The following is a 22,040-nucleotide window of genomic DNA, read 5'->3' as shown; positions in this document are numbered from 1 at the left end:
GGACTGGCCCCGGCACGGCGCCGCAGCACAAAGCACGGCTGCATCCCACATGCAGCATTAGCACGGCACGAGGGCCACCGCGGCTGTCAGGACACGTGCATGTAACAGCATGACATAAAGTTTTATTTGCGTTATTATAAGGGACATAGCCTGGCTTTATGGAGCGGGCTGCGAGGAGCGCAGCGTGTGCCTATCCGATCCGCCGCGTGCTCCCCACGACGCTGCTCTGAGGGGCGCTGGGGCAGCCCAGCACCGACGTCGCCTTCACGAGGATGGTCCGAGACCCCGCAGTGCAGGGCTGCTGCCGGCGCCTCGGGGCCGTGGCTGTGCCGCGTGCCAAGCGTCCCCCAGCGCCCGGTGCCTGGCCCGCTCCCCGCGGTAAATCAGGAGAACGAGGTCTCGCTTCACCATTGCAAAAACACACACTTATGTAAAAATATGATCAAAGTTTTATACATGTAGAATTTCCTAGCAATAAATCACATAAATGGATATCTACACTGGGTAATAAAACTGAACAGATTCTAAACTGATCGGTAAAGTTGCTCATAAATTGTTGTTTTTAGCAAGCTGTAAACAAAAGCTGTATAAATACCAAGTGAGCCTTATAATGTCACTAGGTACAGAGAGAAGTGCTCCAGCTGGTCTGTTTTCAGAGAAAATGCACTGTTTTTGGACAATGTTTGGAACTCTTTTGTTATTGCCCAGCATAAACATTAGATCTGCTGCTTGATATACTGGCAACAAAGGGAGAGGAAGGAGCAGAAATAAATGCTGCCGACTTTGTTGTCTCTCCTGGTTCTCCTTCTCGCAGAGGTTTACACGCCATTATGTACCTCGCTGTCGTTTGATGGGGCTGTGCAAGGCACATCCCTTCTCTGTACTGTCGGCATTTTATTTAATTGCATTTCAACAAAGCAAGGAAAGCACACAGATATTCATGCAAACCATGCACTAAGTGTAATACCTACCTGATAGGGACAGAAACTATGCAGGATTCCCAGCCCAGAAATCACAGACAAACACACTGTAAATTCTCATCTTTTTCTAACACCCGTTTCAGAACTAAACAAAAATGATCATTTTAGCTACCTGTCTGAAGGAGACATACACGGCCAGGGAGACCCAGCGTGGGACCCTGAGGTCAGGTTAACCGCTCGGAGGACTTCAGACCTGCCAGGGAAAACCCTCTCCCAGAATGGGTACTTCAGGTGGTAAAGGCAGAGATGTCAGCTTTGATTTCAGCTAACAGAAAGGAATCTTTGGATGGATAAGCTCCAGGACCTTTGAATTAAATGAAAGACCAGAACACTCTACAGAATGTCTGCAATAACAGTCTCTACAGAAAATTATGAGGAACTACATAAATCCACCCTCTTCCTCTTCACACAGGCTCATTAAAGCAGTACTGACTCTCTGGGCAGCTATAATTCTGCTGAGTGATACCCTGGAATCACCCTGTCAATACCCAGTGGTGTGCTGCCTCTCCAACTATCTGTGCCCCTAATATTCCTCTCTTTGATGGGATTTGCTGACCTTTAATCTGATGCTAGTTTACTCTCATCACTGAAGTGCAAGTCAGAGAGCAATAAAACGGCAACCTCACTGATTCAAAAGGGAGAGCTAAAGCGCCACTAACTGTGAATCTAACCTTTCGTAATGGCTCTCCCCTTAAAAGGGGAAACATGAAGTGCAAGGCAGCTAAAACAAACAATATTTAATGCTGACTACAAGATTTATTGCAGCCCTCTTTGCATGGGTATTAAATTGGAATTTCAGGGCTGTAAACTGAGGAAGAGGAGAGGGACAGCGCTGAAGGAGCCACAGCCCTGCGCAGCATCTTCCTGCTGGCACCGAGTGGAGCAGGGCATCCGCAGCCAAGATGCGTGGGCAGAGACAGGGAATGGCCGACTGAGCAAAGAGCCCTGAGCCCAAAGGGGCCAACAGACCCCAGGAGCACAGGAACATGACAAGAGTGAGCTCCATCCCTGATGTGAGGGAGCTGCAGGTGCAGCCATGCGTGAACATCCTCTCCCGGGCAGCCCAGCTCCAGGCCCACATGCGCTGCCGAAACACAGAGCTGCCCAGCCCCTCGCACCACCCCGTGCTGCCACGTGATGTGCAAAGCACCCACGGAGTCACCGTGGCCCTCAGGCACAGGCCAGGGCCACCGGGAGACGAGAGGCCTTATGGTGCAGGGGGTGCGGGTGAGAGCCACCCACCAGGACAGGTCTCCGGGCACTGGCGGTGGGGGGCTCCAGCTGGGGCAGGAGGAGGGATGGGTGCAACCGGTTCCTCCCATGGTGTGCCAGCGTGGCTGAGTGCCTGCACCAAACAGGCCGATAAAGGACACAGATCTCCCGTGTTGTGTATGCACAGATCAATAGAAAACACGCTGAAGTCACATCAGAAAGTAAAAGAGAAATTATTGCATAACAAATTTCTCTCTGGCTCTCTGGGGAAAATAAAGACTGACAGCTTTGGGTTTAACAGGTGCTGCTAGAAGATGAGCTACTTATTAACACTGCTAGGAAGGAAAAGGATGATAAAAACTATAATGTGATTAATTATTTATGTTTATGAGCATGATTTTTAAGAGTTACAGTTTGTCACGCAGATCGCGTGGTCTGGTCCGACTTGGCACATCATGCCCAGAACACGCCCAAGGGGGGCTTCACAGCACGCGCCACAATCAGCGGGGCAGCAGAGCACAGCCCAGCGAGGGCTGCGTGGTCCCACAGCCTCCACGCCACCTCCTCAGGCATTCCTTCAGCAAGCACATGGGAGTATTTTATGGGGGAAGAGACTGAATTAAAAGTTTCTCTGAAGCATAAAAGCTAAAAAAACCTCTCAGCCGTTCTCCACCTGATGTACTTCCCTTTGCTGGGAGGGTGGAGGACAGGGGTGGAGGCTGGGGGCTCTGCTCCTGCAGCTCCTTCCCTCGAGCTCAGAGCTGTTTCTGGCCGGGGAGGTGACAGCTCACCCGTCCCAGGCTGCTGTGTGGGCGCGCAGCGGTGACGAACGCCGCAGCCTTGGGTCCCACGCCGCGCAGCCACAGCACGAGCATCGCCAAACCCGTGGCAGATTTGCATGTAGCAATTACTGCACAAACAGCACCCACCGCTCTCGAAAAGAAAATTGGGAGCGTGCATTTGTAGAAACTCACAAAGACTGACTTTGTCAAACCTAACAGGCACTGATCAGGGGAGAGCTTTTATAAGGGACACTAAGAGATGTATCAGACGAGAGCAAGGCTGAATACAAAACAGTATTAGTACAAAAAAAAAAGAACAAAGAAAAGGCCTGCTCCGCGTAAGAACTGGTAATACATTAAAAATTTAAAACCTGGCACGACAAATCTGGATACTCCCTGCAGAAGACAACTGATATTAATGAACAGGCCTGTGCATTCATTGTCTGGGATCCCAGAGGAAAAAAATAATGCTGGTTACACTGAATTTTTTAAAGAGAAATTCTTCTCTGCACAAACAGCTCCTCCACCAAACCACCAGATTACTCCTGGCAGTTTTAACCTTAGAAAGCGTCTAAAAGCATTCACCTGCCCCAGCACCTGATTCACCTGCACGTAGCTCATTTCTCAGTGTAATTCTTCAGCACAGGACTTCATCAGAGCCCTGCTTCCCCCGCTTGCATTTATTTATTCAAGGAAAAGTACACGCTCGGGCTTTGCTCGGCCACCCCTCTCAGCCACAAATACAGCAGTTTCCTCAAGACAAAGAGGGTTTTGGTCTCTGTAACATCTAACCTGACAGCGCTGCAAGAAGGGCGAAGAAGCGACAGCACCGGGCTTCGCTGTGAGGGGGCCCGGGGGCCGCGGGCCCTGCACCTCCCAGCACCGCGGCCACGCAGGGCCCGGCCCGGCCGGCAGCGGAGGGCTGGCTGCTGTGGAACAGGGGGGAAAGCTTCTGCCCTGCTGCCCGCCGGGTGTGGGGCAATTATTTACTGACATCATCTTTGGATTGTTCAACGTTAATAGAATACGGAAATAAAACTTTCCTTTTTACAGAAAGGGATGGGTTACGTGTGGAGAAGAGCACCAGCCACCCGCAGCGACTCGCTGGAGCCCCTTTGAATGCCCAGCCTCGGCTGAGGGATTTTGGGGGCCACCTTTGTTGCTAGGAAGCAATAAGCAGAAAGCTAGGAAATGTCACATAAGGGCCGTACATCTCCAGTGACGGACACAAACACCACCACTTGTTTCGGCTGTAATAAAAGCAAGGGAAACCGTCCATGGGCATTTCCACTCAGTTGGCAAGGCTGATGCACGGGAAACTCCTCCAAGTTGTGCCTCATGACCCGCACAGCCCCAAAGGCTACCCATACAAAACGTGAAGAGTGGAAATATCAACTGGACAGAGCTGAGAGCAAGAGGGCTTCCTCTGGGACCAGGACTGGGGCAGGGGCTCAGGCTGTTGTCCCTGTGGCTGTGCTGCTCCCGCTGGCCCCGGCCGCCCCGGGGCTGCCCAAGCCCCGGCTGCTGCTGTCCCAGCCCACGTGGCTGCTTGGTGCAGGCAGCTCGGGAAGCACCCCAATGGCCGGCAGTGCTGAGCGAGGCCTGGGAATGCCCAGTGAGTGCCCGAGGGCGGCAGGGCCGCTGCCACGCGTGGCTCAGGGCAGGCACCATGTCCAGGCCGGGCCGGGCCGCTGGGCCGGGATGCACTGACGGCCTTCTGCTCACTGGCTCCAAATTGCGTTTCTCTTCTCTGCGAGGCTGTGGGTACAGTGTCACAGCCGCACACTTGAGTGCACACAACAAGCAAAATGCTCATTGTTATTGCTGTCACTGCTGCACTCCTTAGGTGGCTGGGCGTTTGGGTGGAAACCTACCTGCCGGCAGCAGCACGCGGCAGAGGAGCTGGGAGTGTCGGCAGCTTATAGCAGGGTCAGCCGTGCAACACACAATTATGCCGGGGCGAACTGTGTTATAGGGAATGCCTCAAGTTTTAAACTGTCATTAGAATATCGTGGCCTGATTTTAACAATACAGCAGCGCTTCTAATGATCTTTAAGGTAATTCGCTATTCAGACCCCAAGCAAAAGATGCAAATGTACCACTGAAAGCTCCTTATTAAATACCCACAGGCTACAGTTCTGTACAATAAGTGGTCCAGGTCTTTTTAGAACATCCTAATTAGATGAACAGAGATGCAGAAAAATGCAAAACCAGGTCATGCAGCAAAAATGTTGGGGGAAAAAGAAAGCTGCAAAACAACCCCCCCAGCCCCTCATTAAACACCCCTCCCCCAGCCCCCTCTCTTATTAAAACCCTTTCAGCGCGGTGGAGTGGAGCCACCGGCTGCCAGCCCACCGCCACCCCAAAACAGAGGTGACCGTTATTGTTAAAGTTAAGTTTTCAATTTATTGCCAGGGATATGTCTAAGTGATGATATAAATAATACTATGAATAATACATTAAGCAAAAACCCAATCTGAAATTAAATTTGCCTTGGGTTATCTCTGTTTTCACTATATACATACAGAATTATTATGCGCTAGGCAGGGAAAATACGCTAATATCAAGGTAACACCTTTTCCCCCTTTGAAAGCAGCAAGAACTGCTTTGCCTGAAAAACTGCTGTCTTACGCCAGAAACATCAGGACAGAACTTCTCTTCCCCCTGAAATAAGGCAATAAACCTGGAGACAGGTTTCAGGACTGATTGGAAAGATTCCCTTCTGCACGACTCTAGCGGAGATGTTTGCTTTGGCCTGGTGCGTCTGCATGCAAAGAAACGGGCAGCGTCATTTGCAGGTGCTCTGAGGTTCATCAGAACCTCCTGCCTGGCCTTGCTGGGATAATTTACTTTCAGTGCTGGGATCTGGTCTTACATTTATTTGATCTTTAAGTCTCCAATTTAGCTTGGATCAGTACCAGCCCTTTACTTGCTGGTTGTTCAACATTTAGCACTGACCTTGCTTTGATTTCCAAAGCATTCCCACCACGGCCAGCGTAAACAGAGCAGGTACCAGCCAGGCTCACGTAGTGCAAAATCCAGACTGGATCTGGATATTGGGCAAGGGAAAGGAGCGCTACAGCAGGAGCTGGGAGGTGAATGGGGCACACAGCTCCTTCCCTAACCCCATGCCAAAATTGCAGTGTGATTTTAGACAAACCACTTCTCCCCACACCTCAGTTTCTTCAAATGGAAAGGAAGACCAGAGGTAGTTAGGTCACTCCACAACGTTAGGAGTTTTCCCTTTTTCAGGAAATCAGCCTTGTGCTGCATGGTGCTACGGACAGAAAAGTGTCCTCTGCTCACCTCTCCTCTGGCTCCCCTCCCTGCACTGTCCTCCTTTCCCATGTGGAAAACAAGACCTGTTTCCCCTCTGAACACAGTGCCACAAGGCAGCACAGACAGACTGGAGATCTTCTGAGCTCACGCCTCTGTCCATCGGGTCCTTCAAGTGACTCTCCGTGCCACAGGGGACATGCATCCCACTGTCAACCTGCTGCTAGGGCACTTCAAATACTGGCACAATAATGCAAATTATGGCAATTCACAGGTTGGTTTGTTATGTGAACAGAAGATTAAAGGCAATAAACTGAGACTGAGATATTCATTTCTTGAATTCTCTACGAGAGAAAACTTGAGTGACCAATGACAGATTTTGGGAGACCACAGCATGGGCAGTCTGCTCTGCTCTGCTGCTGTGACAGCCTGCCAAAGCACTGTCTTACAACCTGGACTACTTGGGTGACGACATTTGCATTCATTGTATTTCTACAGGTGTTTCCATGATGCTGAGCACAAGCTCTGTGGTGCCAAGGCTCTGTGGCTTCTCTTTCTGCTGCCCTGCCTGGGAAGGAGAGACCCCGACCTCTCCGCTCACGGCAGCTCAGAAGGGCAGTGGGCATCGCCTCGCCTTTCATCTTGAATTTCTGAGCCTCGCCTGGGAGTGACGCTAGGAAATATATGGTTAATGCACTAATTACCATAATTAAGAGTTGCCAATTTAATTATAGCTGAGAATATTAATGCTGTAACATTTGTTGGAGTGCAGAAAACAAACCTTTAATGCACAGACTTTGTTCGCAAACATCTAATGGAGCCCTCCTCCACTTCGCTTGGTGCTTCAGTGCTGACACAACAGCGATAGGTTCAGATTGAAGAACTTGTCAGCAATCAGGCAGGAGGAGGCTAATTAGCTGGCAGGTTAATGAGTGTGATGGCTCTTGACAGCATTTTGTTACAGCCTCTACTGTATTTAAACAATAAATGATTATTACTTAAACACAGTGGAGACAGTCTTATTAGGAGAGCTAGACCATATATTTATTTTCATAAAAATTAGACTAATTCCTCAGTGCAAAGAATAAAATGTAAAATTTTGGCAGATTACAGTCTCACCTCTGAATCTCTGGGGTATTTTGCTAGAGAAGGACAGCAAAGGTTTTAAAGTCCTTGTGCTCTCCACGAGAAGCCATTATACAACAGCACCAAATGTCTGAATCCTGGGTGGCTATAAAACACAAATGGTAGTGATGCAATTTAAAGAGCTATCTTGTTTTCCAGCCATAACAAAACACAGGCATGGCAAATTCCTCCTCATTTTCACCCTTTATTTTTAGCCTTAGCCCCCGTGTGCAATAAGTGCCGGGGATTCTCCATCCCCGCAGCCTTCAGGCTCGGATCGGGCTCTCTGTTTTCCCTCCTTTGGTAACTGGGATTTGAAAACAGGTGGTGAAGTAAAGGAATAGCTCTGTGGAGAGATTAACCCATTTCTCTGGCCAGTTAAGGGGGGAAGGGGGACATCTTACAGCACTCTTGCAATCCATAAACATAATGAGAATGAGAAGGAAAGTGTCTACATCCAAAAAAATCTGAAAGCACATAAATACAGCGCCTTTCCTGCAGAAAAGGCAGGTAGGAATGAGCCACTGGCTCTAGCCTGAACTGTATTTACAGGACAGGCAATTGCAAATACGTGTCCAGAAAAACCTTATCTGAGGAGAATTAAATTGAATCCATAGCTGTGTAATAATAAGGGAGGGTTATTTCAATTTAATATTTAGTGTTCCCTAGGAATTTGTACATAAACATGGAAGAAACAAAAGGCCTCACCTGCTGAGACTAATACCATTTTCGAAATTATTTTTGCATACATGAAAATGATTTGTGCCCCTCCGTGCTGCTGCTGAACATGTGAATAAAAATAGAAAAGGCAGTGAACTCCTGAAATCCTGTCTAATCCTTAACACCGGACCATATATATTTAAGACTCAGGCAGCGCGAGCCGGGCAGCACACAGCAGCAGCACCCCGCGGACACGGACACTGCCACAGCCCCTCCGGGCAGCACCCACGGAGCGCCCCGGGGAGCCCGGCCGTGGGCTCGCTGCGTGGGAGCCGCTGCCAGGCGGCCACCCCGGCCCCACGCAGCACCGGCGGTGCGCAGAGCAGAGCGGCCGCCCTCCACAGAGCGCCCTCGGGGCCCTGGGCATGAGCTGTGCCTGCGAAGCGCCACCTGAATGCGGAGCCCCGGCTCCTGGCATTATAAATAGAGCGCGGAGACGGCTCGCCTGCATCACCCGGCATGTGAGCATTCATCACGCGGGAGCCACGCATGGCCTGCGCATCAGCATAAAGCACAGAGTCACGTCAAGCCCAAATTAAACCTGCGTTTTGCAAGCGTTGCCAAAGACGGCAGGCGCTTTCTTTCCAGACCCGAGGATCTAAGGATCACACCGCTCTATTAAATATGGATGGGTTTGTAAATACACAGAATTCGGCAACCGCAAAAAACTTTCCATACAAAGCTTTTGAACACCTCAGCTTGAAGAGACTTATCTAAATTTTATTCTCTTACATTAAAATATTAATAGCGTTTGATAGGGCAATTGTAACCCAATACCATTCCAGGAAAGGCTGGCATCTGGCAAAAATCACCAGACTCTCTAGCTGCTTAAATGAGAATATTCTTCAGTCTGAAAAATTATTTATAGAGGGTTTTTTTACTACCCTTGTATACTGCAATGTTATTTCCTTTCCCACACACTAGCAAAGTCCATTTTCACAACTGCTATAAAGCGGCATGTTCACAGCTAGTAAAACAACTCAATAAATAGCCTCACGAAGCTATAGCTGTCTCATATCCTTTCCTCAATAAAAACAGAGGTGAACTGCTTATTTTCAGCAGCACACTATAAGAAGACAGAAGCATTATGACTGCTCATACATTCTGACTATCATTTGCCACAAGCTATATCTGTCAGCATTAAATAAAGCTGCATTATAAATGTAAACAAAACACCCACATCTACAAAATGAGCTGTCCGCCATTGCTAGAGGCATGAATTGAACCCGCTTATTGACTCAGCTTGCTCTTTTTATTTATTCTTCTACAAAGACATGCATTTACTTTACCCTACAAGCATAGTGGGTTTAGGGGCGGTAACTTGTCTCCTGCACGAGCTGAAAAGGCAGGTTGGTGACAAATGCAGATCTTAATGGGAACACCATTAGGTGGGCAAACATTGAACTATTATTGAAAAACTGATTTATTTTAAAAGGTTATCCTAGACCAAAACACTACATCATAAATAATTTGCAGGATCAGTCAAGTGAATTTATACTTATGATTTTTTCTAAAAAAGGTAATTCATTGCAATCAAATAATAATGCCAGTTTGAGAGGAATTACACTCAAATATCAGCTGCTCAGAATTTACAGTCTGAAGAGGTTGAAAGGTGCTCAGCTCTACAGCAACACACATCAGGCTTGTTCACTGACAGTAAGTTATACATCTTTCTTGAATGGAACAAAGTTCTGTCCCTGCCAGACAAAATTCACCTTTGCACAAGGCCAGGACGGCACTCGGGCACCGGCAGCTTCCAGTGGAGGGGAGCACGGGTGGCCATGCCCCTGGCACCCAGTGCCCGCAGGGAGCAGCCCGAGCCCAGCCGTGCCCCCGAGCAGTGCTGCACCGGGGTGCTCGAGCCCGCGGGGCCACCCAGCCCAAGGAGACCCTGGGCCGACAGCAGAGTGGGGAGCTCGGGGAAGTGGAGCACAAAGGAGCCGGGGATGGCAGGGACATTGTGCCTGCACACAAGGGCAAGGAGCATCTGCCATGGGAGAACGGGACCAAGACCTGGTGTGTAAGATAGATGCAGAGCTGCTGGCGCAGTCAGAACCACCGTAAGATAACACAAGTTGTATAAAAATACCATGTGTTCCCCAATTAATAACAGCAATAAATTATTTATATAGATATTCCCATTTCTGCAAAGAAGGGAGAATAATTATAAATAATGCATTGGACAAGAGAGAAAGGATTCTTATTTAAAATATTGTATATAAGAAGGAATAGTTTTGCAAGAATTGCAAACAAATCGCATGGTCTCATTTCTCAAGCTGGACTGCAAGTATCAGCCTCTGGACTAAATCTTGAAGTAGTGGAAGTGCATCTTTCCTGTCAGACAGGTAGCCAGCCATTGAAGGAGCTTCCATAGTATTCCTACCGCCTAGCTCTTCTCCCTCACAGTTTATAGTAAACTGTGTTTTGAGATACCTTTTTTATTCAAAGTGGGACCACAAACAGTGCTGTTTTGACTTCACATAGGGCAGATTTTGAATCTCCAAAGGCCTTGCAGTTGCCACACGATGCTGCACTGTCTTTCCTCTCTTCAACCCCAGCAGAAAAATTCAAAGGCGACTTCAGAAGGGAAAGGGAGAGTGAAAGCGTTAAGTTAAGCAATTGGATGATGTTGGCACAAGTCCTCTTGTTACATGGGGGCATCCCTCATGAATGGACAGGAACAAGTGTTCCACTGTTTCACATCATCCATTCTTCCAGAGGTAGATATTAATTATTCCTGCTTTTCCATTTTAAGATAAGCTTGTTAACAAGAAATTATAGGGTTGCTCAAAACAGCTATCCATTGGGTTGCCTGAATCAGAGTTTATGATGTTTACAGAGAAAAAGGAAATCAGTGTAAGAAGTAGCAGAGAGTAATTAATGTATTGCAGTGTGGAATTTCCTCTTCCTACCTCCATTTAAATCAAATAAAGCTTGGCAGTGCCAGAGTAAATCAAGGGGCAGCCACCAGGGAGAGAGGATCGGCAGAGGCATTAGAGCCAGATCCAAACCTGTGCTTCACCCAAGCTCCTACTATTATTACTTGTGCAAAGCAAATATTCAGCCTCCAACCCTAAATCATTTCAATTCCTATTTCCAAGTATAATTTAATCTTTTTCAGCGACACTTGATGCTTACTTCATCACAGCATAATGACAGATTAAAAAGTTGTTGAATTAAATATTAAAGAGGACTTCAGGCAGTTCTGCATTTTTAAGGAATAACACAGATTGGAGATGAAATGAGAAGCCCAAATGCATATTTTATTCCAAAAGGAAAGAATACATATATTTTTCCTCCAGGCCACCTACTTTGTAATAAAACATAGGGCAGGTTTTTATTTAGTGGATAAAAGCATGATATAGTATTATAGGAGTCATATCACTGTAAACTGGTACCATGCAATGGTGTCAAAGCTAATGACACCATATGATCAAACACAGTCTTTTGTTAAACATATATATGTATCTGTACTGCATATCTGTACTGTATATAACTCTATATAGTCATTTGCAATATTTTCATTAGACTACTTAAGCACAATTTATTGACTCTCAGATGTGAAAGTTTATCTTGTGATGACACCTCCTGCCCAGAATGACACCAAAGCATAGAATACAAAACATAATTTAAGCTATTATTCTATTATTGAAATATAAATCATTCCAAGGAAAATTATGTCAGTATATGAATAAAAAAGTCACTTTAAATTTCAACTGCAGTTTAAAGTGTCTGAAAGTCTTGAAGATAAATAGAGACGACAACAAGTTTTGAACTTTAAAAGAAACCTCCATGTTTTGATGAAAAAAGTCCCAGACTAATTTATTGTAATACAGTATCAGGAGATCTATCTTTTAATATCAAAGTACCAAAGATCACATCTTTAGTATTTTACATAGATATTAATATTTTTCCTTAGAAACCATATACAATGCCTTCAATAGCTGTATCAGTGTTTGGGTCACAAATTTTGCTTTCGCTCTGTATTATAAATGATACATACACATACACAGACGGCAGAAGAAGAATCTGAAGAAGTCTTTGCTGTAAAGTGAGTACTGCAAAATCAGAGGTGTCATCTGAATGCAGCACAGGGCGGGCATCGCTGTCAGCACGGCTCCGATGCAAGAACTGCATTTCGCACACAGACACCCACGGAGACGGGTGGGAGAAGGGGGCACAGGGGCAGCGGGGAGCGGGGCTGCCCTCGTTTGAACGCACACGTACCGCTGCGGGCCGCGGAGGGGGTCAGCATCTACCACACCACCACAGGCACTGGGGCTTTCTACGCTCATATCTCCGTGTGATGCACACTCGGTACAGCAGCCAGTAAATATTTTCACGTATGATTTCACGTCCCCTGTTTGTGGCATTAGGCAAAGCAGTCTCTGGTATTTTAGCGAGTGTTTGGGATGTGGGCTGGCGATAGGGAGGCTCGGTGCACTTCCCCGTCAGCAGGGACCTCCGTTCTTGGCAGCAGACGGGGTGAAATTCCTGAGGTGAAATGAGCCATTTTTAACCATTTGTCCTGGCACCAGGAGGAGCAATTTTGCTACGGCACTAAAGCCTTGGACACTGGAAACATACGAAAAATCACCAGAAAATAAATGCACAAAAAGATCCCTACTCTGCCCCGGCGGTGCCTGCAGAGCCCACCCGCGCCTGGCTCACCCCGGCCCCGCCGCCCCACCGTGCCCACACCATGCATGCTGCCCGCCCCACACCGTGCCCACACCATGCATGCTGCCCGCCCCACGCACACCCATCCCCGGGGTGCGGGTGTCCCTGTGGCCCTGTGTCCCCACGTTCCCTGCTGCCCGGCCCGGCTGCAGGCCATGCGGGGCCGGCATGGGCAGGGCCCATGAGGGGAGCGAGGGGCCCGCGGCGGCCCAGGCCGCGGCCTTCCCGTCAGGCCAAGCCGGGGCTGGCATGTGCTTCCCGATTAGTGGGATATTATTAATTATTATTGCCACTATTAATACCAAAGGGATCTTAGCTGTCTTTTTGTCAGCGCAACCACTCTGCCTTTAAGTCATTAAGCCACAGAACAATAACGGCGGGCGAGCCGACAAGAGAAATGCCATTGTTCCCTCTCGCAGGCTGAGCGGCTCGTCCTGCTCCCATGTAAATGAACTTAATGCTCTTCATTCAGGCGCACTCGGAGGGTTCTCATTTACTGCCTCTCTCTCTGTGACAGCATTTTCTCACCAGCCCTGACTGCATAATTAATGCAAATGCAGCCTTAGTGTCATGAGCTGGGCTCCTTTGGTTTACTTTGGTACGACACTTACAGAGGAATATTAACTAGAGAAAGCAGCATCACAACAGGGGTGGAAAATCAGCCTGTCAGGGACTCATTCCAAATGCCACGAAAAGGAGAGCGCCTTCAAGATTGTTTCATCAAGGTGATTGAGAACAAAAACTACTGAGGAAAATTCGAGCTTACATTTATGAGCTTCTCCACATACATTATTTATATCACCAGAACCTATAGGAATGTTATTTCCAAGCACATATTTGTACAGAGACACTGTTTGGGCTGAGAACTGGAATTAAACGTACACACACGCCCCTCGCCACCGATCACAGGTACCCCGAAGCACTGCCCAGGAACGCGCCTTTGTGCGCGCCTGCAGAAGTTCAGGGGCAGCGGGATTTATTCCAGCACAACCCTGCACATGCTCGTGCCGCAGAAAGGTCAGTGAGCCGTACACCGACAGAGCCCTGCGCAGGGATAATCCTGCATTTTAATCCCGCCTGTTCCAATCGAAATTGGCTTTGTTGTTTTGTTGTTGTTGTTTTGTCTTTTCCTTTCCCAGTAAACCGACAGCCGTTCTGCACTAAATACCTGAGAATTAAAACAGGGGAGCAGGATTCAGCTCTCTGTGCTTTGCACCAAGCATTGCAATGAGAGCATGCATTTTTCCAACAGCCACGCTGGGTATGTTTATTCAGATCAATTCGCCTTGTATCCTACTACCAGATAGTACACTGTATTATATTTTTGATCTGTAACAAAAGTAAATTTTCAAGCAGGTTTTTTTTTTCTTTCTTTTTTTTTTTTTTCTTTACTGCTTCTTCTTTAGTTACACAGAAAGACACCTCCTTTTTCTAAATTTGGGGGTTTTTGCATAATCTTTCTTTATTGCCTAGTGCTTTCAGGCATGCTAGCACTGGTCAGATCTTCCGAGAATGCTGTCCTTTCCCAGCTGCTAATATTATGGCTCACAGAAATATGTGTCAGATTCCTTTCTCCTCCTCCCCCCATCAGTGCTAATTTAAAAAGCGTGAGAATTTTAGCAGTAATAAGAACGGACTCTGCTTATCTGCCCTCCTGTGTTGGGAGACTCTGGGTCATCTTTTCAACCTTTTTCATGTGTCTGCAAAGTCTGGAAACCGAACCTTTTTTGACGAGGAAGCTGAGATTTTCTGCTGAGCCCCAAACTGAAACTTTAACAAAACCAGCATCCAGCATAGTAAAACCTATCATTAAATCCTAAAAACTGATGATACCCCTACTCCTGAATCAGGCAGAGCTGGTTCTTGGTTTGTTTGTTCCCCAGCGAACAGACAAATCAAATGCTGCCAGAGGACACAGGCTGACCTCTGGTAACTCAAGTAAGGGTGATCGTGTTCTGTCACCTGCGTGCCTTTGGACTGCACGCAGTGCAGTCACAATCCCTCTTTGTCTAGGACTAGTGCCCAAAATGAGCGCAGCCACCCTGAAGAGGCCCTGTGAAGGAGCTCTGTATCAGAGGGAGCTCCAGGGCTGCAGCAGTCAGATGCTGCGGCAGGGCGAGCCCTGCGACCGCAGCTACTGGGGTCAGGGCTGCACGAGCATCACCCATCTCCAGCACAGCGAGTGGCACAGCGAGCTGTGGACAGAGCTCCACTGCAAGTCGCCTTCATTATTTTCTTTCTTTTTGCAGTCCCCTGCACCCAAAAGCATTCTGTGCACCCCAGACTTCAGCGTTTACCTGCGTTACTGCTGTTAATGCAATTAGCAGAAGCAACCGTGCTGCGAGCAGCCAGCATCATGCCCGGTGCCGTGCCACCAGCCCCTGGCAGCGTGGCCACCCGATTCCCCGGGCAGCGACGAGTCCGGCTGCCCGGGCTGGGGTGCTGGTGGCCCGACAGCCCCTGCTGCCAGCGGCCGAGCACGGGTTTAATTGAAAACATGGTAACTGAAAATAATACCTTTATCCCCTCTAATATACCATACAAGGGAACGGATCAAAATGAACATGCCAGTCAAACGGTTTATTTTAGACAGGAAACAGCCCCGCAGACCATTATTACAAATTAAAGGTATTATATTGAAGTCATTTTTAATCCCTTATAAATGAATAACCCTTCTACCAACATTAAATCATTTTCTTCTGCAGAAGTCACATTTCCTCTCCGTGGTGCAGGATATATTCCCCCCGCGGATCGCGGAGCTATCCTTCCATTAGAGCCGGTGGCGGCTGATTACACCGCACCAGGACTCATAAAATTCCCACAGAACTCGCACTTGCGTCTTCCCAGGGCAGAGCTGCCTTATCTCATCCATAAGCAATAATGCCACTTTATTTTCAGTAATCAGCACGGAGATGATTATTTAGACTCAGTCTCATAATCCTCCTCACACCAACTACGAAAGATCTTGATTTGAAATCTGTAGTCAAGAAATTCCGCCTATTGCAAACATGCAACGTGGGAGCTCAGCGCCTCCAGTGCTGCCAGTGCAGGCAGGCTCTCTTGGCTTATTTATATTTGTTAAGCTAGACAAAAAGTAGAACACGAGTCTGAGAAAAGAGCAAGTTCAGACAACTTTTAGCATCAACTGCACAATGTCCATTTCGGCACAGCTCTAATAGGGCATCAATATTGTCATTTTAAACTCGGGATCAGTACACAAATGTGCTATAAATGGGAAAATCCCTTGTGATACTAGTGTGAAACATGCAGCTCATTGATTTTGTTCTTGATGGTCTGCTATTAAACTAGCGAACATGCTGACCTTGTGTGCAAAGGCAGAATAGTGTGCATGCAACATAAAGTTGAAAAACAGCTTTAAAATGACTGTTTAAAACTGTAGACTACAAACCTTAAAATATAGACAAGCATTCCATAGTTTATTTTAAATTGGCAACCACAATTTAACAAGCTATTCTAACAAAGGATTAGCATAGCATGTGCTTTTCTTTAGCCATCAATTATGACACAGGGTAATGCAGGGCACAACTTAAGTGTCAAATTACAATATGCTATACAAAACCACTTTACAACACTGCCTTCTGTTTGCTTAGCAATTACTACAATGCACACTGCTTGCCATGGAAAGCCTTGGTCAGAATACTTTCTGAGAATTATTCGACATGTGCATTGCCTAGAGATTACAAAACGCTGGCCACTTCTTTACCATATTTTAACCATTTAAACGAAGAAAAAATACACCAGTATTCATTCACTTTTGTTTATTTTTATGCTCTACTTTCAAATAAAAATTCAAGCACATATCACCATTTCAGATTCCATTAGATACATTTTTTAAAATAAATTTATTAAATATTTAATATTTCCATAGGATGAAAACAGCAATTTCCATTTAGCTCAATGACAGTTTCAGATACTTGGTCTGTTATTAGGCATAAAATTAACAGTTTTATCAATTTCAAATACGGGATGATTGCACGAAGATACTGATGTATGCAAAATATACAATGCTAAGAAGATGTGTGGATAATTTAGCATGATTTAAAATCTTATCTTCACATAAATCAGTCATACTTACAAATTCTCGCTTTATGATTTGAAAAAATAATATGAATTATACGTATTTTAAATAAGAAAGTTTTTATTATCCTTGTCACGTGAATATAGATTGTATTTCATGTGACTAGGGAGGGGGAGCCCCCTGTTTTAGCTATTTTTTCTGTTCTGCTGTCCTTTCTCCTGCATTTGCCTAAAGGCTCTCAGTAAATTACACTCCAAGTAAATGACTGTAATTTACCCGTTGAATTCCCTTGTTCAGGAAAAGCACACACCACACATTCCAGCGTTTCCACAGCTCAAATTTACCATTCTCGATGTCAAGAACAATCCACGGGCAGTAATTTGAAACTGTTTGAGCCTTCAAATAAGGGAAATTAGAAATGTTTTGAGAGCTAAGATTTTCAGTGAGGAGATAAAACCTGATAAAATCTGTAACAGTTCAATTCCTTCTTCTTTATATTTATAAACAGGGCATTAAATGTACTGTTAAGCCAGCATCCTGGTGCCAGCTCAGCTTGGCCAACATCGCATCGGCAGCATTATTAGTAATAGAAGGAAAACATTTTTTAATGAGGTAAAATCTTTTAAAGGCCTAACAATGAGAATAAATGTAGACGACCTTACAGAGAGCAGACAGGCAGCACACGACGCCGAAGTCCCCATCCCGCTTACCCTGGCGCTCAAACTGCCCGCGACTCCCGTCGGATGGAATTGCCCCCGAACTCCCACCTAGGCTGAATTCAGCTATTTGTTATTCCACGTCTCTATCCCAAGAACGGAGCTAAGGCTGTACAGCTGGGCAAACCTCGAAATTAAAATATTCTATAAAACGGGATTTTAATTAACATCTAGAGCGATTAAAGCGGAGAAATCCATACATGCTCGTGATGAATTATCCCACGCGGCAGCGGGGAATGTTCTGGGCCCGGTGACGGATGCGCTGCACGCCCAGACACAAATACCTCCCTTCGCCTTGCCACGCACAAAACCCCACCACTAGCACACTCAATAACCACAACCGCCTATTTCGCTCTGTCTAAAGGCAGGTTTTCATATGGTAAAACTGTTATAAATCCTCATTATCCTAAATAAAATTACAGCACTTTAAACATTTCCAGGGAGAACATTCTCTCTTCTAAACAACTACCTTAGCGAGTAATAGGAAGCAATATGGTTGCACTTGTGTCACAGTTGGAAGTCTTTTTAAACTGTCGCCCTGCTAGCAAACCAATTCTACATATTAAAATGAATGGATTGCTTATTTCAAGGGGAAAAATCATTTATAAAATCAAGACCATTATTAAGATACTGTGACTTATTTCCACTCCAAAGTGCAGGAGAAACAGATAAATGCAGCAACCTATGCACGCTGAAATGTCTTTTTTTTTTTTCTGATGCCACAATTTTCTTTTTCAAATGAGTCATCCATGCGTACAAGTAAATTAAAAATTGATCTAGGTCCCACATACAAAGAGCTGAAGTTTTTACACGTTTCCATATCACAAGCAAGTACGGATCTCACAAACATCTGTCTACAGGCTTTTATTTCTAAAACGTAAGAGATCTTCCTCCCATCTCCCCTGCTAGATGCTCGCACTGTGCAGACACCCAAAGGCACACATGCAGCATTTAGGCTGGGTAGCTGTACGTGTACCTGACCTGCAGCAGATTACTGTACATTTTTAGCGTGTAATTGGCTGACCTCCTCATCGGTTGTCGTCTTAGTCTGAAATAATACCCTGGCCTGGCCATATCGCCTATTTATTCAGGACCCTTTAACAGATTAGTTGTTTGGATTAAATCTAATCAGAGGTTCAGTTAACACACCACAGCAGGTTTGGGAGCGTGCACCTTGTAGTCACTGAGTAAATTATAGGAACCCTATAATTTGATGAGAACATGTGGGCATTTTTCCATAAGCTCATAAATTACTGATTGCTTTTTGTAGGTTTCATTGATACTAATGTGTGCTTCCCTCCATGTCTCTGCCCCAGATTGTTGCTGGCACAAACATCGCCACTTGGAACCCTAGTAAATTACTGAAACATGTTTAATCATGAGGTTTAAAAACTTTGCACATTAATGATGGGGAAGGCTGCTGCTCTTGAGCTGCAAAACAGCCTCGCTGTGGGTTGCCCAGAGCAAAAGGCTTCTAGCACAGATCTGCTTTCAAGTACAATGGAGTTGCTCAGGATTAGCAGGAGATGTTCTCAGATGAGGCTTTTCTGTCTGCAAACTCTCGCCTGCCAGCACTTCCATTTCCCTCCCACTTGGTTACACTGCCCAAACCAGCCAGCAGACACTTTGCACACACTGTTCCTTGCACAAACCTCATTTTAATGGAGAAGGCAGCTAATAGTAAAGCAATTAGCTCCTCAACTAAGAAACTGCCAGTTCTGCCATTGTCTTTTTTTTTTTTTTTTTTAATATTGAGAATTTGTCCATTTATTTCAAGGCAGTTGAAGGATCTGTTTTCATAATTGCAAACCTGGATGAATTGTTTCTAGAAGTTGAACCATAGCTGATGCCAGCAGAACCTATGAACGCATAAAAGCTTCAGTTTCTAATGTCACTATCAAGCCAAAAACAATTACACCCATTTGAATTATGGCAACCAATAAACTTAGATAATCACCATATGCAACATAACATTTTGGCACTTGAACTAAAAACTCTTGTAGACAACTATAGATTGCTGCTAATGTTGAGCGTTCTTGTCCTACCCAAGGCTGCCAATAGAAATGCCAAAGCTGCTGAATACTGCTCATCCTCGTAATGTTGTCAGTGAATGGCACATTCACACAGCCCCCAATCCTCTCTTCCCAGGCATGGTCTTCTCCAGCTGCAGCTTAATTTCCTGTGACTTGCCTAATTACTGTAATTAAGGATTAATTGCCATTAATTATTCACACATAAGCTCATCGCAAATCATGGGGTAAATGTCTTATGAAAGCTGCCATACAAGCCATGTATAAACACACTGGGATGCTCCAGGCAGGAGAATCTATCACTCAGCCCTGAAGCAAATCTCTGTGCTTCTCTTACAAAAACAGCTATAACTCTCAGAAACTCGACAGTCTTTCCAGGTAAGCATTAGGTTACAAAGCATGTTTTCCTGTGGAAGCCACAACGGTTTTATTAGTACTATAAATGCTGTTTTATCTTTCCAACTGCTATTTTTATGTTTCCATTTTTATTCTACGGTGCTCAGTTTAGGACAAGCATTTGCTCGGAGGAGGAACGTTTGCAGTTGCTGCTCCCCCACCCCGCTCGGCGGCGTGCGGCTGCTGCGGGGTTTGCAGCGCGGCGCCATGTGACTGGGAGCAGCACGCCAGCAACAAAAACCAGCTCCCGATCAGCTGCGGGACTGGCTGGAAGCCCCCGGTGTTTCCATATTCCAACGAGCAAAGCCAGCGTTTGCACGCTGAGAGCGCTCAGCACTCAGATACCCTCTGAGAGGGCAGGCCGTCCTGCAGCACGGGGCCGGGAAAAGCCCTGAGCCCAGCAAAAACAGTGGATGTGACAGAGAACCAAATCGGGAGCGCTAATGAAGTGAGCCCAGCATTACGCTAGCTGGCTCGATGGTTCCTCTGCTTTAATTTATCTGTCTTTGCCATCCGCTTTCAAAGCAAGCCGAAGGAAGAGGCAGTTCCTTTGTTAGTGTACCAGCATCGTGTGGGACATCGGGAGCATGGGACGCAGGCTGGTGATGGGTGAGCAGCAGCGGGAGGGGGCACCCTTCCCAAAACCCTGCGCTGCTGCCAGCCTCTCCCAGCCCCTTCGATACCGGGTGTAACACTGTAAGAATTTGATTTAGCACAAGGAGCCGCAGTGGTGGTGCTGTGGGGTGCTGCGCAAAGAGTCAAGGAGATACTACATCAACGCTATGCATTACCACCGAAACAGTGCCCCAGGAAATTTAAGTATAAGCAGGCAGAATGTTGTTCTAATTGTTATGTTAGTACCTTCTGCAGCAAATTAATGCATGAAACATTTTCATTTCGGTACATAAGTTTGTGTGTGTCTGAGTTAAACATTTATGTTAATGGACCTTCTGGCAGATCTGTAATGTTTCAAATACTCTTGTAGAACAGCTTTTTCTAAATACATCATTTAGCAGTTCTTTCCCCATTTTCTACCTGATCTGGGGGCATGCAGAAAGGGAAACTATTTCACAGTTTTAAAAACCTCCTGCTTGAGTAACTACAAAACTAAGCTGCATTCAGGCAAGGTAGCAATTAAGCCTGCACTGCCACTAGCAATGTAAACTGTATTAAAAAAAAAAAAAAATTAAATAAAAGGCACACTAATAGCCAGCATATGCTCTGATCATAACACCCTGCATCAGCATGCTGCACTCCCCTGCTGCTGCGTGCGCTGCGCCCCATGCCCACACCCCACAATCCGTGCCAACCCCGTGCACCCTGGGCTGCGCAGGGCTGGTGGCCACCCTCCCCGTGGCACAGCTCCTGGACACTGCCACTGTGCCGGCCGCCCTAAAAACCCTGCCTTGATCTCCATCCCATAAATCTGCCAGGAGGACGCGCGCAGTGCTGGGATCGCTGCCAGGATCCCGGAGCGTGCCAGGATGCTGCCCTGCGGGGCGCGGAGCAGGGAAGGTGCCCGTCAGGCCGGGGGGGTCAGGGCACTTCTGTCGGGACGCACGTTGGGACACTGTGCGTGGCCCCTGCAGGGCTTGGGAGGGGAGAGGGCTGGCCCAAGGCTCACCCCCAGGCTGTGCCCGCACCTCTCGGAACCACGAGCAGGTCTCGGGCCGGCCCCAGCCCCTACACGGCTCACCGCTGGTGCCCCCGACTGATTTTCCATCTCCGCCACCTCGCTGCTCGGGCTGCCCGGCTTTGCCATGTCGCCCACACTGATGGGCTCCCAGCTCTGGGATCTGGGATCTGGGTAATTAGGGTTTATGTGTTAACTGGAATAAATACAAAGGTGGCAGTCACAGGCACCTATTTCCAAGTGCAGAGAACTGCAGGCCGGTGCGCGGGGAAGATGCCTCAGCAGAGGCCTGGCCGTGCCCCGCGGCTGGGGGCAGGCTGGGGAGTGCCCCCAGACCGGGCCTGTCCCGCACCGGGACGTCTCCTGACCCCACTTCTACACCTCCAGTGCTCGGAGCCCCAGGCAGCGGCCTCACGGGTCAACAGAGGCTTCCTCAGGAGGTGGACGTGCA

General features: G+C 46.9%; 1 protein-coding gene and 2 long non-coding RNA genes across 7 annotated transcripts in view; 1 reads left to right on the top strand and 2 right to left on the bottom strand.

The window, feature by feature from the left end:
* The window catches only part of PBX3 (PBX homeobox 3), a 111,927-nt gene that overhangs the window by 30,653 nt on the left and 59,234 nt on the right, over positions 1-22,040 (bottom strand). The gene's annotated exons all lie outside the window — the stretch shown is intronic.
* On the bottom strand, positions 11,338-20,016 carry LOC139999034 (uncharacterized). Its single transcript, XR_011804021.1, has 2 exons — positions 13,078-20,016; positions 11,338-12,670 (listed from the first exon to the last, which is right to left on the bottom strand). It is a non-coding gene; the product is annotated as an uncharacterized lncRNA (long non-coding RNA).
* Positions 19,795-21,367, top strand: LOC113845455 (uncharacterized). The gene is made up of 2 exons (XR_003501023.3): positions 19,795-19,938; positions 20,064-21,367. It is a non-coding gene; the product is annotated as an uncharacterized lncRNA (long non-coding RNA).

The sequence above is a fragment of the Anas platyrhynchos genome, chromosome 18 (assembly GCF_047663525.1).
Source record: "Anas platyrhynchos isolate ZD024472 breed Pekin duck chromosome 18, IASCAAS_PekinDuck_T2T, whole genome shotgun sequence".
Lineage (NCBI taxonomy): Eukaryota > Metazoa > Chordata > Aves > Anseriformes > Anatidae > Anas > Anas platyrhynchos.
The sequence above is the reverse complement of the archived record's forward strand: the minus strand, read 5'-3'. Positions and strand labels throughout refer to the sequence as shown.